Raw genomic sequence first — 13,811 nt, forward strand, 5'->3', positions numbered from 1 at the left:
ATATTTAAAACCTCACACAGTTCCTGGAACATAGTTGTCTCTTCATAAACAGTAGCTAGTGCAATAGAATGTTTTGCATTTTATCTCTCCTTTTCCTAGAAGAAGAGGTGATGGAAAATTCTCACATTGGGAAGGACAAATCACTGTACAAATATTAAATAATCCTATTATTTTCCATAGATCTAGGCTTTCAAGGGGTAAGTTCTACTATCCAGTTTTCTAGACCTTTCCCAAAATGGTTGAGGGTCTTGAAGATCTATCTTAACCTTTGTACTATAAGCCCAACTCAGGCCCAATTTATAGAAAGAGAAAATATTACTCCTGACTTCGGTTTTCCTTTTCAACTACTCTTTCTGTTCTTTTAGAACGTATTAAAAGAGTCTTATGGCCCATATATAGCCCATAACACACAAGGTACAGGTATGTATAAAATGCCATATTCAGAACAGGCATGACAAAATATATACTGTACCCTGAGTTCAAACGTCTCACACTGTTCCCTATCAAATGTTTATGGCAACTAAAAACAAAGAAAAAACTGCTTTCATATGTTCTGAAAATGATGCCTCAAGTTGTCTCAGTTGCTAGTGAATGGGGACAAAAAGTATTTTGAAGTATTAGGTTATTTAAATAACATGACCTTTCAGTGGACCTTGAAGGTGATACACCCCCTTAAGATACTAGTATCTGAGAAAGGCATGTCTGAAGCTGTCCCTTGGTAAACAGCAGTTCCAAAAGCCTCAGTAAAAAATACATCAGATATACAGAGTCCCAGCACATGGCAAGCCACAGACCTCAACATGATACTGGTCGAATTCCACTAACCATAGAAAACTAAAGATCTTCCTGAATTTAATGTATTCTAAGAAATCATTATGAATAATCAATCCAGATTTGCCAAACCATTTCATGACCGTATTCATTATTTCCCAATTTTCTTTGATCTCCAAGCCCACCCTTCTACAGTTGGTTCTATGATTCTGGGGCTGGGAGTCTGCATACCATATTTTCCAGATTTCAATGCCAGCTGGTTCCTTGATGGTTCTGCTGATGAGGAGAACTAGCAAGAGACTAGAAGGTAGGAGGAGGGAAGAACACACTTCTTTATTGTTTGTGCTTACCACTGGCATGGCTTCAACAATAGAGAACAGTTTTGGGTCTAGCATCCTGCTTATTTGGGAACCCCAACATTGCTATAACCAGTTCCCCATATTAAATCCCTGCTATTTGAAACACCTAAAGTGGATTGGTTTTCCTGACTAGATCTAAGACAAAGTTATCCGGGCGAGACCAGTAAACCAATAAAGGAAGAAGTCCCCAGGACAAGGTTCTCAGCCTCCTCAGGTTCTCTCCAACTTCTTCAGAGGGAGAGAGAGGTCTGTGATCAGAGGTTCAGACAGTGATAGGATGTTGTATACAGGCATACGTTCTAGCACTAATGGCTCTACTAAGTCCTGTACTGTGCACATAGATACCAAATTTGAAAGTTTAGATGGGTTGCTCAGCCACTAAGACAAAGGGAAAGGCACTGAGAGTCATTCACTGTGAGAAATACTTCGGCTAGAAAAGGTGTGGAAATCCAAGGTCACTATTTACCACATACATGAAATCTCCAAACACAAAGGTTTTTCTTAAAACCTGTAAATTAGGGGTGCCTGGGTGGCTCAGTCGGTTAAGCGGCCGACTTTGGCTCAGGTCATGATCTCACAGTCCGTGAGTTCGAGCCCTGTGTTGGGCTCTGTGCTGACAGCTCAGAGCCTGGAGCCTGTTTTGGATTCTGTGTCTCCCTCTCTCTGACCCTCCCCCATTCATGCTCTGTCTCTCTCTGTCTCAAAAATAAATAAACGTTAAAAAAAATAGAAAAAAAAACCTGCAAATTAAATTGTGGGCATAATCCCAGACTGAGCAAAAAGAAACCAACATGACATTTTAGAACATGACTGATAAGTACCTGGAATGATACCACAGGATTTACCTCATATTTCTTGATATGTAGGGGGGAATCTGTGGCTGCTATTCAATTTCTACTTTGGAGTAAGTAAGGCTAGAGAGACTTCTGGGAACCTGACTCAGAATACATAGGACCTTAGAGACCAATTATAGGACTCATGTTGGCCAACTTCTGAAAGAACACATCTAATTCCTGTGTTCAGGTAGCCTCAGGAGCCTTCCTGTGCTCAAATACTAAGGAGTGAGCGAGAAAGGTGAGAGCCAGCCGCAGAAATTGCTTCACGCCCCAAGGAGAACTAGTAGGGGAAATTGCCCCCACCCATATATGATGAATCAGAGTCAGGGAGGTATCTGGGTGCAGCCACCCAAGCAGAACTTGAGGGTGTGCTTCCAGACTGAGGGTGTGGGAAAGAGGAGTGAAATTAATAAATCAGTAAGGAGATTAGGGTAGGAAAACTACCTTTGAATTATAGGAATGCTATAGAGGTAAACCGAGAACCATGTAAATTAAAATTCTGGCCCCAAGTGGCAAAGGAAAGCAAGAAAATCATCCAGCATCCAGGCTCAGCTACACAGCAGTTGGGAAGCCTGGGGAAAATACCACCCACATACCAGAGCACTGCTTTCTATGTGCAAATTTCCATTCTAAGGATCCGGATGGAAAACAGAGCTAGGAAGACCTTGGGAAAAATGTTTTCCATTCCCTGAAGACAAACTAAGGAGGGAGATGAATACAAAAAGATTTTTAACCTGGGCTTTAAGTGAGAAGGGTACCAAGAAGTCACCTTGGTCATATCTCAAAAGACAATCACAGTAAGCAAACAAAACGGGGATAGGCAGAGATAGACAATCCACCGTGCCCTTCTTCCCTCACCCAAACATGCTGAAAATGTGAGTCCCATCTTTTAAGAAGACATAATAGGATTCTGAGGCAAGAATGCAGGGCGTTGCTCAGGACAGTAAAGGATGGGCATTTGAGTGCATCTGGCCCTGCACTGTAGGCTGAGGCCCCAGAGACAGATGCCAGCACCTGGGGGAGGGGACCTATGGTGAGTGCTGAGCAATATCACAGCCTGGGTCATAGCCCGCCGAGGCAGTCCACCACCATAATGACCCTCAACCAGGGCAGCTGCAGGAGACAAAGCCAGCCCATCAGCAGTCACTACCTCCCCGTGCCTGTACTTAGGTGGCCGTGTTCACTGTTTCCCTTAGTCGCTATGTGTGCTGGGGGCTGGAGCTTACCTTACACACTCTAGGGATGGACTGGAGAACACTAGTGCCCCCAAAGCTGGCAGAACAAAGGAATGGCCATCCTGGTTCCACCTTTCTTATGGTGACCCAGCATGGTTTAGAAGAAAGCATACAGCCTCCTGAGCCACAAGGAGCTATTTACATGTAAAGAAATTCAATTCAAATTTTAAACGAAGTTCCTCAGTTGCACTAACTAGTGCATAAGCACTACAGGAGTTAGTGTAAAGATAGAACATCTCCCATCATTGCAGAAAGTTCTTTTGGCCAGTGCTGCTCCAGAATCTGAAATCCTAGCCCTGCCACCTCTTAATTATGTGTCTGGGCAAATGATTTTAGCTCTCTGAGCCTCAGTTTTGTCTGTGAAGAAAGCTAGGAGGAGAAGCAAACTCACAGAGAAGGATCCAGTGAGGTCACAAAAGTGAAGTACTCAGCAGAATGCCCGGCACATAAATAATAACAAATCATTAATCATCTAAGTAAACTAAAAAAATCCTTGAAAGGAAATACCATGCAGTCTGGTTCACTGGCATGTTCTCCGGAGTCTTGCATAGGGCACACACATGGCAAATATTTACAGGATGCCCTGCTAGACAAAACAGTTGGTAAGAAATGGAACTGCCCTTTTCAAACTGTACCCAGGCAGACCAGGCTGCCTTTGACGCTTCCTATTTCACAAACAACTGTGAAGGCTTCCAGTGAGCCGCTGTTCATTTTGAGAAGTGCCAGATTATTCCAGTTTCATAAGAATGAGCTTTTAACCACGAGCAAAGCAGAAAACCAGCCAGGTTTAAGATAAGCTTGGAAATTCTTAAGTAACAGATAAATTACCTCAGATAAAAAGTGGCCAAGGAAAGAGGTAATCTCGTGGGAATGATGAGCTTGGAGCATTTGTATTCAGGCATTGACATTTTCCCCAAACACTTTTAATTATCGTTATTCCCAGTACATTTGCAAGAGAAAGCCTCAAGCAGACTCCGGAGCTAAGAGGAAATATTATTGGCAATCCTGGCAGCAGCATCGGTTGGGACCGGAGTCCATCAGCTGTGGCTAGTCACATTTTGCGATACGGGGGTCAAGCTATGTGACTTCCTCCACCCCCTCCTCACTCTATATCCGTAGCATTTGTCCCAACCCACAATCCTAGCCCCACATTCAGAGTATGGCACCCACTCTCCCTCATCCCACATCTCTCTTCAACTGCAGCTGCACTTCTCTGCTCCCCTTAACAGCAGGACCATGTTTTCCTCAACCTGCTCCAGTCAAGCTCTCTGTCTCCATTTCGCCATTGAAACCATTTCCAGAGCAATGACTTTTTCCACATTGCCAAGTCCGATACCAGTTTCTGATTGAGAATCAATCATTGGATGTAACCTCTCACTAGCGATCAACACAGTTGCCCACATGCTTCTTTTTGAAACTCTTTTTGTGGCCTCTTCAGCTCCTGGTTTCCCTCCAATGTCCCTGGCTTCTCTGCTCCCTTGCTCAGCTCCCTTCTTCACATGCCAGTCAGTGGAAACTTGCTCAGAGTTCATTTAGATTATGTTATTTCCCTGCTTGAAGTCCTCAAAAATCTTCCTACTCCACTTAGAACGCAATCCCGACTCCTTAGCTAGGCCAGCAGGGCCTCCTGTGATCTGAGTCCTAACTCCCTCACTAACTCCGTTCTGCCCCTTTCATCCTTGTCTGTCTTCAGCAACACTGACCTTCCCTTTGTTCCACGTGTGCCAAGCTCATTCTCACCTCTTGACTTCTGCCCTAGCTTGATCCTTTACCTGATCCTTTACCTTCCTCGTGATCTTTACATGGCAGGTGCCATCTTGTCATCCAGATCTCAGCTCAAGTGTTACTTCCTCCACAAAGCAAAGATGTGACCTGATCACACATTAGGCTATTTATAATGTCTATCTCACTCATTGTGAATATTCATACATTTTGCTGCAGAAATATTAATGTATTTGATTATAGGATGTTGTCCCTAACCCTGTTGAGGGTGTTACATGATACAAGATGTATTACCTTTTAGTATTCTGAAAAACTTTGAAATCTTCTTCATATCTGGCAAGAGCTTTGGGTAAAAGACAACAGATCTGTATAACTCCATATTTATTACACACATGAAGAAGCCAAAGTTCCAGAAAAAAGGGAAATGAATTAAGGTATCATAGCTAGATTGAGAACTCAGCTCTCCTATTCATTATATCATGTTATCTCCACTATACCATGATACCACCCTCTGGACCATGCTACATACCTGGGGTGTCTTGCAAGAGAAATTTGTCTTGCATCATTTGAGAAACAGAAAAGCAGGTTAAAAGAAGCCAATTCCCTTAATCCCCATTGTTCACTTAATGTTCTCAAGAGACAAAGAAGACAGTTATACTTCCAAGAGGTGATTTGTAGATGGGAAAGGAGAACTGAAGATGTTAGAGTTTAGAGAAAATACTATTCTTCTCTCTCTTTATCCTGTCAGTTTCCATATGGGTGAGGACAGATCAGAATATTGAGAAAAATTAAATCCCAAATTGTGTACATGGGAAGAAGTAGAGGCAGTGCCATCCACTGTCTGTAATGACAGAGCACTGTTACCACAAATCAGTCTGGAACAGTACTGGGGAACTAGGTGGATTTTAGCACCAGGACAAGATGGAGTCATCCCTTTGGTAGCTGGCTCTCTATGTCAGCTGCTCATGAAGCGGAAGGCCCTAGGCTGTCCTCTCCTTATTCTACATTCCTCCTCTGAAGTTCAGACTTCATCCTTATGAAGCTTCTTTAACTGGACCTACTATGCCTGGTCCAGCAGTCAGGACAGAGAACCATGGCCAACTGTCAGAACTGGAGCAGGTTGGAGCCATGGAAAGTACAAACCATCTTCCAACCAATGGCCATACTTCAGAGGCTTCTGAACAGAGAAAGGATTCAAAGGTACAAAGATAGAACACGGGCTTTTGCTCTGAGACAGAACAGTTAGAGTAAGTAGTTAGTTAGGCTTTAACAGGATGCACATTAGTTAGGCTTTAACAGGATGCATGGAGCCAACTAAGGGAGGGTCAAGCCCCATTATTGAGAAGGTTAGCAGCCTGTTCTGGCAGTACTCTGCAAAGTCACAAGAAGCCAGATCAAACCAGACAGGCCCAAGACAAAGAAGGCCACGGAATCCTTGACCAAGTAGAAGAGAAAAGGTGTGAACCCCTGCTGGCAAAGAAATCTCCTTTCCAAATACTAAATATTCCTCCCCTTAGTTAGCAACTCTCAATAAAAGATAAAGAGCCAAACCCCAGGCACAGCCCTCCCTTGAGTTCAGTGCTCTCGTATCTCGAGAGTATACTCTCTCTAATAAACTCTTCACTTGTTCCACTCAAACTCTGCGTCTGGTCCATCCTTGAATTCTTTTCTCATCTATCAGACTAAGAGCCTCCAGAAAAGTCCCAGGGATAGACTAGCAGAGTTGTGAGGGTCCAGAGGTCTCCCCAGTTCGCCCAGTACCAAAATGAGAAACAGAATAAATCAAGTCATTCTCCTGATGATTATAACAATAAGGCAGCTACTGTGGATTGACCATCTGCTCGATGCCTGTCAGGTTCTGTGGTGAGTGCTGTACACATAGTATGGATTTCATCCTCACAACCACTCCAGGTATCTGTTAGAGCTTACCAGGAAAACAGAAACTCTGTATGCTAAATAGAAAGGTTGAATGCAGGGAATTAGAACCTTTGCAACCTTTGGCAGGGCTAAGGGAGTGAAAGTCAGGAAGGCCACTTCCCAGAAATCCAAAAGCGCAGAAATCTCACGAAGGCCACTGTGATGATGTCAGCTGCTACAGCACTTTGGGGTGGGAATCTCAGGAGGACAATGAAAACCGAGGGAAGCATCTGCAAAGGATCCAGCTTCTCTTCCTCTTTTCACCTTTCAAAGCTCACACAAGTCCCTCCCAGTGGAACATTACAAACCCAGACTCACACCAGAAAGGCATTCTGTGAAATGTTGCTCTAAGTGTCTCCCCTGTGAGCCAGAGAAATTTTAGAGAGTGGCGAGGATGATGCTAGGTTGACAACAAACAATCCAACCTACTTATAAGATGGGCATCTTGACCCCAATTGACAGATGAGGAAACTAAGTAAATGTCAAAGGTCACACAGCTAGAAAGCAATAGAGTTAAGACCAGTCTTTTCCTATTTTGTCAAACTGTCTTTCTCAAAAAGAAGACCAGCCAGTGATCACGTTTACTGGATGTGAGAGGCTACAGGGACCCCAATCAGAAACAAATACAGTCCACGTTCAATGCAAGTTTAAAGGAACTTTATCCGTGAACGTAATGGGTTTTCCTAAATTGAGTCAAACATAAGATGCCCGGTTGTCCAGGGCAGTCATAGTATATACCTATTGTTCCAGAACCCCCATGTAGTTTAGCATTTGCTCTGGTGATTTTTAAATGAAGCATTAGTAGTAGTAGTTGCATTAAAATAAGCTGGGATGTGTTTGGTACCCTCTACTTTGTGGATCCAGCTTCTGCCATGGTTTCCTCTCGAAGTGTGTGAGAGGCATGTACCATGCACGGAGTGCTCACTTTAAAAAACTGTTAAATCTCGGGGCATCTGGGTGGCTCAGTTGGTTAAGTGTCCCACTTCAGCTCAGGTCATGATCTCACGGCTCGTGAGTTTGAGCCCCACGTCAGGCTCTGTGCTGACAGCTCGGAGCCTGGAGCCTGCTTTGGATTCTATGTCTCTGTCTCTCTCTGCCCCTCCCTAACTCGTGTGTGTGTGTGTGTGTGTGTGTGTGTGTGTGTGTGTGTGCGTGCGCACTCCCTCTCTCTCAAAAGTAAATGAACATTAAAAAAAATTTAAAAACTGTTAAATCTCAAAGATAACCATCTCTGCCGATCCATGATCAACATTTCCTATTCAAGGACATAACTGGAGCACAATCACTGATGAAATGAAGTGTTCTCTGACATAAGGGCTTAGTAACAGCTCCTTCGGCCTAGCCAGACAACTTGATGTACAAGCAAGTTCTGCTGTGGCCCAGGCCTTGACCAGCAAGTGGCTCAAAGCAGGATATGTTAGGTGTATATAAACAGGGAATAGAGACAGTAGCCTTGCACTAGTGTATGGAAAGTAGCCTGATTGCTCCTGCTACAGTGAATCTGTTATTTATTGTATGGTGTAATATTGTTTGGCAATGCTTTTTTTTTATTTTGCAAGAATCCTTCTGGGAATCAATAAACTCAAAATATCAAAGTGCATATTTAATGAAAAATTAAGTACCAAATTTCTATTTCTCAAAAAAAATGATGATGAATGGGAAACTTGCACAAAATGCTTGACAGCATTTACTCTCTACCATGGGAGCCAAAGTGATATCACTGTGCCCACAATGACAACCAGAAGACGCAAATATGCTGAAGAAGCATCAGCATCTCCTTCAAAAACGAGTAGTTATTTTAAGAAGAATCTGCCCAAAGAAAACGTGCAGCTGCAGAAGGTAGACTTACATAACACTGTGAAATGTAATTTTCATTTCGATCCAATGACTGCTCTTAATTCATATAAATCATTTTCCATTCCAAATTTCCTAATACTTTGAGGGAAAGTACAGCTGTTAATATACCAGTTCCATTAGCAGAAAAACTTCACAAAGAGTTAAAAGATGCTAATTGTATCTGGGCCACCAAATGCTTCAAATAGAATATCCAATAATTATTTGATTTCTTTCATTCAATTCACAGAATCACATTAAAGATATAGAAGGTGATTCTGGTGAAACATCCGACTTCATTGTGAATTTGTAAAATCCATAAGAAGTTTCAAGATTGAACATAAAATATTTGTTTTCGAGTGGCAATACACAAGGCACAATGTCACTGTAAAAACGTTGTTTTCACTAATTCAAAAAGAAACCTATGGAGGATAAAATGTACTCTGATTTATTTGTGGTACACACATCATTCATATGTACACCCAAAGGAATCAGATGTCTCCCAGTTGAACTAGAAGCTGTACTTCTCAAAATGTATAAATAGTTTTACATATACACAGTTATACAAGTCAACTATAGCATTTTCATCAAGAAGCCAACTGTAACACCAAAAGTTACTCCACTATATTGGTATGTGCTTTTTCACTTTGAATACCTTCATCTATTACATTTTAGACATTTTTGAGCCTTTAAAGAACTACATTTTAAATCAACCTAAGTATCCTCTACAAATTGAACTTTCTTATAAATTAGTTATCTAGAGTTTGGTTGAATTTTGTTCAAAATCATCTAAAAATTTTATCTGAGTCTTTAAGGGGACTGATAAAAGCTTTACCTTTTGAAGCTTTTCGTGAATTCTATTTACTGAAAATGAAGTCTGCAAAAGATACTAAAATATATTTCCACAAAAGCAAGGAAGAGACTGAAACAAATCAAACAATGGTAGGGCATATGGTGAGCAAATTTTGATTTTTAAATTCTATAACTGGGTTTTGGATTATTCTTATTTGTAAGAAGAGTTATTTTCAAGGAATTCCTTTTTTAATTGGATAAATATACATTATGTACCATAATGGAATGAAACCTAGAAGGCCTATGATCTTGTACCATTTAAAATTGGCAAAGAATTCCCAAAATATCATAAATTCAGACAACTTACTTAACAAGTTTTGTCTTATAAAATATTTGCTTAAGAAAGCATCTCTGAGAAGAGATAAAAAGTCAGTACCTGTGAAAAAGTCGGGATGAAAATATTTACAAAATTAAATATGAAAACATAAGAAGACTATCCTCTATTTAACAGAATTTGCTCTGAATTTACCATATACCGGATACCTCTGCAACCATGGAGATTGAATGTTCTCAATTAAGAATTTTATGGCCCATAGAGAAGAGGTCATTAAAGGTATCAACAGGACCTTCTCTATTCCCTGCCTCTGGCCTTCTTTGCTCATCTTTTGTCGTCTCTCACTGCAAACTCTATTTTTTCATATGGCAGAAAACCTAGCAACCAATGTTCCTATGTTTTACATCTTGTAGATGTTTTACATCTTGTAGCTTCAGCCATTAAGAGGCCCTCTAAGTCCCAAATCCAAAAATCCAAGAGAATGGATTTATTGAAGATTTGGTCAGGTGCTTTGGGCCACACAACACAGAATGTCACTGCGCAGCCATGTAAAGGGCTGAGAGAAGTAGTTTCTGGAAAAGTGTGCTAGGCGAGAAATTTATAGGTGCCCACTACACTGAAGACTATGGTCCTATTGGCAAATCAGGAAGGAAGAGCTGGTGTGGGACCAGTGAAGAGATTATAAAAATTTTGCCCAATTAATTACTATTAAATTTTTTAAACATACCAAAACAAGTCACACAATGGTACAATGAGCACCTCTCTATAGCAACTATCTAGATTCCACAATTGCTACCATTGTGTTATATTTGCTTCCTGTCTCTATGCATGTTTGTGTGTACGTATATCTTTTCTCAACTATTTAAAAGTATGTTGCAGATATCATGACAATTTACTCCTCAATACTTCAGCATGCATCTCCTAAGAATAAGGTTGTTTTCTTATAAATCCACAATACTACTATCACACCCTGAAATTTAATAATTCCCTAATATCAGAGTTAGTTCATATCCAAATGTACCTGATTTCACAAATAATGTCTTTTATAGTTGGTTTTTAAACCAGGATCCAATCAAGTAAAATATCTGTTTTTAGATATGTAGTTTTGAATTACTCTTCAAATTTAGATGTTCAGCAGACAGTTCAAAGTGCAGGCCTGGAGTTCATTCAAAAGGCAGTCTCCAGTTAGAAAGGACATTAGAAAATGATGAGCTTCCATAAGAAAGGGGAGAAAAGAGATGAGAAGCTATTGAATGGAGTTTTAGTGAATCAAAGGAAGGAAAAAAAGAGGCTGGCAGTATCCAATATTGCAAATCAGATGAGGGGGATAAGGTCTGAAGGAAAATCCATTCACTTGGTAAGCCAAATCCTGTGGACCGCAGTTCTGGCAACACAGGAAGTCAGACTACAAGGGGTTAAGTACAAGTGAGTTGTGAAGAACTAGAACTGAGTATAGTCCTCTCTCCAGAAGTTTCCAGTAGAAAGGAAGTAAAGAAGTTACGTGGACCAGAGTTCCCATTTTTTTCCACACCATGAGCCTTTTTCATATTTCTCTCCCCTTACTAGCACCACTACCCTGGAGGCAATGTTTGCAAAGTTACTGTTTATCAAATGGTGTTTAATGATAATGGAGTTCATAATTTTTCTTAATCTAGGCTAGTTGCTCACTAGAGCTTCTCATTATCACAAATCAGAGTTCCCCTGAAGGGAACAGTTGGTAAGCAGTATAGGTAAGCCCTGGCAAAAGGGGGGAAAAAAAAAACATCATCTTCTCTAAAACACAATGGAAAGAGAGACAAAATGTTGAGGTAGAGAGGGCACCCATAGAGACAAATTTAAGCTGTAAGCATGAGAAAAAAGATGTTAAAGAAACACTGTCAAAGGACCTCAAGCTAAGTCATGTGATGAGGGTATGAGGAATATGTTGAAAATATATGGAAAATAATTGAGAAAGCGGCTGGGTCAACTATGAGAAAGTAGAAGTCAGATTAGCAAGTTGCCTGTTTCAATTTAACAAATATTCCTCGAGCCTTTGTTACAGCCCAGGCACTCTGACAGGCCCTAGGTTACAAAGACACACAAATCCAGATTTCACCTGCTTTCTAAGAAGACATAGCACCTCCCTGCCTTGGTACTCATGACAAAACACTTTGCTGGTTTTCTTCCTGGTTCTTGACCCTCCTTAATTCACTTGGATGGCCCCTTTTCTTCTGTAGCTCCCTTAGAATTTAAGGCTTAAATGTCTTTGGACCACAGGTTTTCGTCCTAGGCCACCTGCTCTTCTCATTTTACACGTTCTCGATGGGTGCTCACATCTATTTGTACTGCTTCAAATAGAAGCTCTCTGTTGTTGACTGTCAAACCCCTACCTCCAGCCCACTGTCAAGAGCCAGAGTTATATAACGAAGGGAAACAAATGAATATTTAAAATAAAAACGAGCCATGGCCATTTCTCTTCTAGGGAGTACTATTCCTATCAGTGGTGAAATAACTCATACCCCTTCTTCTCCATACAGAGATGTGGTGGCTGGAGGAAGAGAGGAGGGACGATTGGGGAGAACTCAGAAGATACAGACCACTGTTAGCAGAAGACATTATGAATCTTTGGATGTTCAAATATGGCTTGAAGAAAGCAACTATAAAGAAATTTTGCATAATAAAATAGGAGGCTTGGTTTTGTTTTACTTGTGTTTGTTTGTTTCCATTGCTAGGAGGCACTGAGAGAGACAAAGTAGAGAGGTCAAAGCAATTTAGGAGGAGGTTGCCACTGAGGTTGACAGGTTGGCCCAGGGCTTCTCAAGAACAAGGATGACAGTTATTCATTTTAAAATTGCTCTGCATTGCTGCCACTGAACCCCCTTGCATCTCCACAAATCACTGAGTCAAACCTGCTGCATATACAATGGCCTTGTGTGATTGAGTTTTTGGTCTGGGCTTTGTGAAAATTAAGGCGAAGTAGCTGAGTTCAACAGCTGGGGTAATGTGGCACGAAACCAGGGCAGAAAAATGATCCATCAACTGAACCAACTCAGCAGAGGCAAGAATTGAAGTCTAGAGGCAAGGAGGAAAAACATTAATCACCCCCTCAAGAATCTACCGAGACTTAGGGAAGGATGTAGAGCTCCCACTGCATGTGGAATGTGGTTTGAATCATTTCCATTTGAATTTCAAAGGCCAGTGTATCTCAGCAGACTCTAGTTACACAGAAATCCAACCAACTGCAGGACATACACACTTGGAGCCTGCCCATGGGACACCAGCTGCAGGTGTCCACAAGTGACCTCATGCTCTCATCACCCTCTCTAAAACCTGCTCCACCTGCACTTTTCTGTATTTTAATGAATGGCAGTTACCACCATTTACCCAGTTTTCCATGTCACTCCTCCGTATCCCTCTCCCCTTACATCTCATCAAACACTAAGTTTTATTATTTTTACCTCCATAAATACCTATTAAATTCTGACTCCCTCCCTTCAGTCCCTTGGTTCAAGCCCCCAGTGTCTCCAGCCAAGGCCTCACTGATTTCAATGCTTCCATTCTCACCCTACCACAGCCCCTTAACCTTGAAGTCACTGAAGTGTTCATTCCAAAATGCAACCAGATCATGAAACCCCCCTGCATAAAATATTGGGATGATCACTCATTGTCCTGGGGATAAAATAAAGTCCAACTTCCTCTTTATCGGATGTCATTTGCAAATAATTTCTCTCATTCCATAGGTTACCTTGTAGTTTTGTTGGTTGTTTCCTTTGCTGTGCAGAAGGTTTTCATTTTGATGTAGTCCGAATATTTTTGCTTTTGTTTCCATTGCCTCAGAAAGCATATCTTAAAAGAAGTTGCTCCATCCAATGAAAAAGAAGTTATTGCCTGTGTGCTCTTCTAGGATTTTAATGGTTTTAGGTCTCACATTTAGGTCTTTAATCCATTTTGAATTTATTTTTTTATAGTGTAAGAAAGTGGTCCAGTTCCATTCTTTGGCATGTTGCTGTCCAGTTTTCCCAACAGCATTTGC

The 13,811-nt window shown here is 41.2% G+C and overlaps 1 pseudogene; it reads left to right on the forward strand.

Moving 5' to 3' along the window:
* Nucleotides 1-8,571: 8,571 nt before the first annotated feature.
* Nucleotides 8,572-13,811, forward strand: part of LOC131502162 (large ribosomal subunit protein eL31-like) — a 34,998-nt pseudogene continuing 29,758 nt past the window's right edge.

This window comes from Neofelis nebulosa, chromosome X (genome assembly GCF_028018385.1).
Source record: "Neofelis nebulosa isolate mNeoNeb1 chromosome X, mNeoNeb1.pri, whole genome shotgun sequence".
NCBI lineage: Eukaryota > Metazoa > Chordata > Mammalia > Carnivora > Felidae > Neofelis > Neofelis nebulosa.